Source organism: Marmota marmota, unplaced genomic scaffold (genome assembly GCF_001458135.2).
Source record: "Marmota marmota marmota unplaced genomic scaffold, marMar, whole genome shotgun sequence".
Taxonomy (NCBI): Eukaryota; Metazoa; Chordata; class Mammalia; order Rodentia; family Sciuridae; genus Marmota; species Marmota marmota.
This window is the reverse complement of record NW_026000249.1, coordinates 16,935,920-16,944,159: the sequence shown is the minus strand read 5'-3', so window position 1 is coordinate 16,944,159 and position 8,240 is coordinate 16,935,920. Positions and strand designations below refer to the sequence as shown.

Below are 8,240 nucleotides of genomic sequence, written 5' to 3'. Positions count from 1 at the left end.
AAATCATGTAGTATATAGTCTTTTCAGATTAGCCTGTATTATGGTTTGGATCTTTAATGTTCCCCCAAAACTCATTTGTTAGACAATGTAGCAATATTTGATGGTGAACAGGTTTGATTATGACACCTGTAACCTCATCAATGAATTAATCCATTTAATGGATTAATAATTTGAATGAATAACGGGGTGGTAACTTTAGGCAGGTCAGGTGCGACTGAGGGAGTAGGTCTCTCTCTGCTTCCTGGTTGCCATGAGCTGAGAAGATTTCCTCTGCCAAACTCTTCAAACATGATGTTCTACCTTACACCAGGCAATGGAGTTAGCTGACCATGGATTGAACCTCTGACACTGTGAGCACAGAAGAAACTTTGCTTCCTCCAAGTTTTTCTTGTCAGGTGTTTTAGTCACAGTGATGAAAAACTGATTAACATAGCTTATTTCAAGTAATTATGTGCATTTAAGATTCCTTAAAGTCTTTTCATGGTTTGATAACTATTTTAGCGTTCCATGTTATTTCATTGTCTTGGTATACCATAATCTAATTATTCTGTAATTTATGGAAGAACATCTGAATTGCTTCCATATTTAGGCAGTTACATATAAAAGCTTCTATATGTGCAGGTTTTTGTGTGGGTACAAATATTCAATTTCTTTGAGTAAACACCAAGAAGAATGATAGCTGGATCATATGATAAACAAGTTTTAGTTTGTAACAAACTGTCAAGCTGTCATCTGAAGTGGATGTATTATTTTGTATCTCCAGCAGAAATGAATGAGGTTTCCTATCATACCAGGTTCTCACCAACATTTGGTGTTATCATTATTTTGGATTTTGGTTATTTTAATAGGTATATGGTCATGTCTCATTTTAATTTTCAACTCCCTAATGACATATGATATTGAGCATCTTTTCATATGTTTATTTACCATCTGTAAATCTTTGTGATGTCTATTCAGGAATTTTCCTTATTTTTCAATTAGGTTATTCATCAAATTTTCAGAGTTCTTTGCATATTTTGCAAGATAGTAATTTATCAGATGTGTGTTTTGCAAATATTTTCTCTAAGTCTACAGTTTGTTTTCTTATTCTCTTGATAACACCTTTAACAGAGGAGAAATTTTAAATTTTAATGAATTCCAGCTTATCAATTATTTCTTTCATGGTTTTGCTTTTTGTGTTACATCTGAAAAGTTATCGATATACCTCTGGCCAACTAGGTTTCTTCGGATGTTAAAGGAGTTTTATAGTTTTGTGTTTTACATTTAGTTGTATCATTCATTTTGAGTTATTTTTTGTTTAAGTTCTATGTCTAGGTCAATTGTTTTGCATGTAGATGTCCATTTGTTCCAGCACCATTTAGAAATAAAAGTACCTTTGCTCCATCATATTGCTGGTCTTCCTTTGTTGAAGATCAATCGAGTATATTTATGTAAGTCTGTTTCTGGGTTCTCTATTCTGCTCCATTGATCTGTCTACCTTGATGCTACACTATTTGATTATTGCAGTTTTTCAATATTGAAGTTGGATAGTGCCCTTTCCCAATTTGCTTTTCTACATCAGTGTTTTGTTAGCTAATCTAGGCAAACCCATTCCATATGAACTTTAGAATCAGTTTGCTGATAACCACAAAATACCTTGCTAGGATTCTGATTTGACTGCATTGACTCAACAGATCAAGTTCAGAAGAGTGGATTTTGCAACAATGAGTCTTTCTATTTATGTACATAAAGCATGTCTCATTAACTACTGCTTTCATATTTTTTATCCTAGTTGTATAGATTTCCTTGTGGATATATATATATATATATATATATATATATATATAATTAAGTATTCTATTTGGGGGGATGCTAATGTAAATGGTAATGTATTTTTTATTACACATTGCATTTGTTCCTTGTCAGTATGTAGGAAAGCGATTTGATTATGTATATTATCCTTATATCCTGCAACCATGCTATAATCAATTTTTTTAAGTCAACTTAGAAATTTTATTGGCTAATAGACAACTGTCACACATTCTTCTTACCACCATCCTACTATTCCTGAATTTAATTTGCAAAAGGAAGCAGAGACCAAAGAGAATTTCTTAGGTATTCTACAAAATTTGAAGAAGTGGGAAAAATATGCTTATAGTTACTGAAAATAGAACTTTCTTCAGTTAAGAGAGGATTTTTCTTTGTACATATTTTAAAATAGCTTTATTTTCCATTTAGGAACTGTGGGAAATACCTATTTATATTGTTTGGAAGGGTACCCCATTTCATAATAGGTAGTCTTCCAGATTCTTTTCAAATGGTCTTCACATTTCCTATGAATTGATGCTATCTGGCAGAGCCTTCTATTCAGCTTTCTGATATCTTATCAAGAATTTGTAGAGGCGCAAGAATTCTTGCCCTATTAGTTTCCACAATGCAGCCATTTAACACCATCGCATCCAAAATTATGTGTACTTTTTCCAAATTAAACATTATATCAAGTTCACTCACTCAGCTGAAGTACTCTTCTAAAACTTCCACAAAATTGTGGATGAATTCATAAATAGCCATCTCATTCTCAGTGTCATTAACTCCAACCACAATGAAGAGAGCTGCGTATTGCCTATATATCAGCTTAAAATCCTTATATTCAATGAAAGAATATTGTTCATTGGATCGAGAGAGACAGATCTTTATGACTTCTGTTTCCAGAAGTGTAGGCTTATTAATCTCCACATGCTCATAGTACTTAGAAAGTCGGGTCTGGCCTTGTTTATTCACCATAAGGAAAAATTTTATATTTTTTTTTCATGGCCAGTGTTTTTCCAAATACAGTTTAAAAGTTATAGCAAGGGATGGCTGTCATTGGAACCTGTGCGGCTTGGGGGATGATGGTCCTGCGATGGGTCTTCCTAGAGTCCCCCCTCCCCCTTTCCCCCTGAAGCTTGTTCCCCAACCCTCACTAGCTACCCGGTCTGGGCTTCCTTGGGGCAGCCATTTTGGCTTTTAGTCTATAATTAATTACTAATTCCAGAGATTTTGTAATTCTTTTGTATTTTCCACATAGATAATCATGTCACCTGCAAACATAGTTTCATTTCTTTCTTCCTAATATGTATAGCTTTTATTTTCCTTTCTTGTCCTACTGTAATTGTTAGAACTTTCAATACAATGACGAAGATCAGTGGGGAGAGAGGATGTCCTTATCATATTCCTGATCATGGCTAGAAATTTCAACTTTCTCACTATTAAGCAGTATGTTGACTGTAGGTTTTCTGTAGATGTTCTTTATGAAGTAGAGGAAGCTCTCCCACTATTCACAGTTTTCTGAGTGTCATTACCATTAATATATGTGATTTTTCTCTATCTTGTTGATGGAATGAGCTACATTAATTACTTTTGAATGCTGAGCCAGTCTTGCACACTTGAGGTAAATCCCACTTGGTCATGATATATAATTATTTTTATAAATTATTGAATTTGATTTGCTCCTATTTTTTATTTTTATATTTTTTTAATATTTATTTTTTATTTGTAGCTAGACACAATACCTTTATTTTATTTATTCTATGTGGTACTGAAGATCAAACCCAGGGCCTCACATGTGCTAGGCGAGCACTTTACCACTGAGCCACAACCCCAGCCCTCCCTCCATTTGCTCTTATTTCATTGAAGATTTTTTTGCAACTAAGTCCATGAGATATATTAGTCTGTGGTCTTCTCATTCTGTAATATTTTTTTGTGCTTTTGGTCTTAGGATAACTGTCACCTCAGAATGAATTAGAAGAGTTAAGAGGTTTGGATTGATAAAAGAAAAATATCATAGAAAGAGTACCTTAAACAATAGAAATGTATTTCTCAATTTTATGTAGATGGAAATACAAGATCAGAGTTCCAACATGATTGATTTCTGGTGACAGCCTGAATCTTGACTTGTTGAAAGCCCCCTCTTACTTTATCCACACAATTCTAAGAGAGAGAGAGATAATTCCTCTTTTTTCTTTTTTTAAAGGTCACAAATCTCATTCATGAGGGATCCTTCTTCATGGCCTACTTACTTGAGGAAGCTGCTACCTCCAAATACCTGACACTAGAATTAAGCTTCAACATATAAATTTTAGTGTGATGCAAACATTAAATCATAAAATGAAGTATCCCCTCACTTCTTTCTTACAATTTTCTGGATTAACATTGTATTGCTCTTTTCAAAGAATCAGATTTGAACTTGCTTGATTCTCTCTACTGATTTATTCTATCATTTCATTGATTTCGGTTCTAATATTTATTATTTATTTTCCTCTGTATGCTTTTGATTTAACTTGCTCTTATTTTATGGTTTTCTAAGTTAAAGTTTAGAGAGATGGAAGATGGAACAGTTTTTAGCTCTTATTTTCTAATATATTCATTCAGTGCTATGAATTTCCTTTTAAATATTATTTTTATTGCATCTTACAAATATCATGTTTTATTTTCATGTTCATTTTATTCAAAATATTTCTGAATTTATCTTGAGAATCCTTCTTTGACCATTCTGTTATTCAGAAGTGTTGTTTAATTGCATGTATTTTGTGATGATTTTTCCATGTATTTTTCTGCTATTGATTTCCATTTTAATTTCATTGTGGTGTAAGAGCCTACATTATATTAGTTATAGTCTTTTAAATTGTTTAAGTATGTTTCAAGTTCCAGAATATGGTCTATCTCAGCAACTGTTCCATTTGACATGATAAGAATGAGTAATCTGCTATTCCTGGGTGAAGAAACCTGAAGATGTCTATTCTATTTAGTTGATTGATGGTGCTGTTGAGTTCAACTATGTCCTTACTGAATTTCTGCCTGTTGGATGAAAGGGTGTTAAGACCTTCAGCTACAATAGTGGATTCATCTATTGCTCCTTGCAATTCAGTTTTTGACATGTTTATTTTGATGCTCTGTTGTTAGGAGCATACACATTAAGAACTGGTATGTCTCCTTGGAATACTGACCCCTTATCATTATGTAATGTTCCCTATTATACATGATAAATTCTCTTGATCTAGTGTCTTCATTTTTCTGAAATTAATATAGACACTCTTGCTTTCTTTTGGTTGACACAATATATATTTCTCCATCCATTTGCTTTTAATCTATATATGTATATTTATTTATGTATTATTTTGAAGCTTGTTCATGCTAGGCAAGAATATTATATCAATAAGCCACATTCCCAGCCCTGTATTTTTGTTTTTAAGGTAATTGTTTTTATTGTCAATATACAATTGGGTCTTATTTTTTCTTCTCCATTTGTCCAAACTCTTTCTTTTATTTGGTATATTTAGACCATTGATATTTAAATAATATTTGATATCATTAAATTAACATCTATTATATTTGTTATTGTTTAATATTTTTGTTCTTTTTTCTGCCTAAAGTTCATTTTGGCATAAGTATAAAAACATGGGAAATCATTTGCTCAAATTCAGTACCCAGTACTTTCCCTCCCCCCCCCCAGTTCCCTTTTTCTCTGTTCTAATGATCTTTCTTTTATTTATTTATAGTTAATTAGTACATTATGTAAATACACAAAGGTGAAGTTTACTGTGGTATATTCATATACATATATAGGAAAATTTGGTCAGATTCATTTTACTGTTCATCCTTTTCCATTCCCTCCTCCATCCTCCTCAATCCCCTTCCTCTACTCCACTGTTCTATTTCTGTTTTGCTGGAATCACTCTCCTCCTCCCCCACCCCTTATTTTCATCTAGCTAAGTGGGATGGCATCAAATTCAAAAGCTTCTGCACAGCAAAGGAAATTATTAAGAGCATGAAGAGAGAGGCTACAGAATGGGAGAAGATCTTTTCCACTTATTCCCCACATAAGAGATTAAATATGCAGAATATATAAAGAACATCAAAAGCTTAACACCAAAAAATAATAATGACCCAAATAATAAAAGGACAAAATAACTAATCTAAACTATTCAAAAGAAGGAATATAAATGGCCAAAAATATGTGAAAAAAGCAATTAGGGTAATGAAAATCAAAACCACATTGAGATTCCATCTCCCTCAAGTCAGAATGGCAATTATGAGGAATACAAATAATAATAAATGCTGACGACAATATGTGAATAAAGGTGTACTCATACATTGTTGGTGGGACTACATTTTAGCACAACCACTTCAGAAAGCAGTGTGGAGATTCCTCCAAAAACTAGGAATGGAACTACCATATGACCCAGTTATCCCACTCCTCAGTGTTTATCCAAAAAAAAAATTAAAATCAGCATGATATAGTAATACAGGCACATCAATATTTATATAAGCACAATTCACAAAAGTCAAGTTATGGAACCAGCCCTGGCACCAGTCAGCAGATGAATGGATAGAGAAAATGTGCTATGTATTTACAATGAAGTTTTACTAAGTCATAAAAAAGAATGAAATAATGGCATTTGCTGGTAAATTGGTGGAACTGGAGAATATCAAGCCTCTGTTCTTTGCTCCTACTTTTGTCTTCTACCTTTTTTGCCTTTTGTAGTCATAATCATGCATCTTACAATATTCTATTTTCTTTTCTTAGCATACCAATTATAATTCTATTTTAACTTTTTAAGTGGTTTCTCTAGAGTGAATTATACACTTACGATTAATTAAAGTCCACTTCTAAAAAAACACTCTACTGTTTCACAGGTGGTATATGAAACTTATAGAGCAAAATATTTTTATTGATTCATTATAAATACACAAAATAGGATTAATTGTGATATATTAGTATATACATGTAACATAATTTTGTCAATTTCATGGCCCAGTACCTCCCCTTTCTTTTCCCTCCTCCCTCCACCCAATCCCATTCTTCTACTATTCTCCTTTCTATTTTTCCTGAAAATATCTTTAAACTTTTCTTTCCCTCTCTGCTTCCACATATGAGATAATACATACAAACTCCAATGTTTTGTCTGGCTTATTTCACTTAACATGATGCTCTCTAGTTCCATTCATTTTCATGCAAATAGCATATTTTTCTGTTCTTCTTTACGGCACATAAAACTCCATTGTGCTGTCATGTATAACTAAAAAGAACAAATAAAAAATCTCCATTGGGTATATATACAAAATTTTCTTTATCTGTTCATCCATTGATAGGCACCTAGGCTGGTTCCATAATTTGGCTATTGTAAATTGCACTGTTATAAACATGTTTATGCATGTATTGTTATAGTATGTTGACTTTGTTTTTTTGGGGTAAATACCAAGGGGTGGTATAGCTCGGTCATATGGTGGTTCCATTCCTAGTCTAGAGAGAAAATATTCTTAATCAGTCCCTTCTGTCTCTTTCACTACTGTTCTAATTATTTTTATACACAAATATATGCACATAAATAATGTATTTAAATTATAATTGAATACAATTTTACTGTTATTGTTTTGAACAAACTATTACTGTTAGATCAATTAGAAATAGGAAAAATAAAAGTTTTTAATTCTGTTTCATTTATTCATTCTCTAATACTTTTCCTTTCTTTATGTAGATCTGAATTTCTGACATATATCATTTTGCTTGTCTTTGAAAACTTTTCATTAACATTTCTTTCAAGGCAGGTCTACAAAAAAATTTCTCACAATATTTATTTTTCTAAGAAAGTTTTTATTTCTGCTTCACTTTTAAAAATTTTTTTTTTAGTTGGACACAATATCTTTATTTATTTATTTTTATGTGGTTCTGAGTATCAAACCCAGGGCCTCGCATGTGCTAGGTGCGCACTCTACCGCTGAGCCACAACCCCAGCCCCTCTGCTTTACTTTTTGAATTATAATTTCTCATGGTAGAGCATTATAGGCTGTTGTTTTTTCTCTTTCAATCCTTTGTTTTATTCCATTCTCTTCTTGCTTACACCATTTATGAGGAGAATTCAGAGGTAATTCTCATGCTTGCTCCTTTGTTTTTTGTTTGTTTGTTTGCATTTATGCTACTTGGTGTTCTGAGGTTTCTGGATCTGTGGGTTCAATGTCTGACATCAATTTGGGGGAAATTCTCAGTGATTACTGCTTAATATTTTACTTCTATATCCTTCTCTCTATTCTTCTTTTGGCATACCCATTACAAATATATTATACCTTCTGTAGTTGTCTCATAGCATAGTTCTTGGCTATTCTGTTCATTTTTTTTACTTTATTTCTGTTTTAAGTTTTAGAAGTTTGTGTTTTTATCTCATAGTTTAGTCAGATTTTTCAATTTTAAGGAGGAAAAGTTTGTGTTGGGCCTCACAGTTTCA

General features: G+C 32.4%; 1 pseudogene; it reads right to left on the bottom strand.

The window, feature by feature from the left end:
* Positions 1–2,189: 2,189 nt before the first annotated feature.
* Positions 2,190–2,772, bottom strand: LOC107144166 (annotated as a pseudogene).
* Between the last annotated feature and the right edge of the window lie 5,468 nt (positions 2,773–8,240).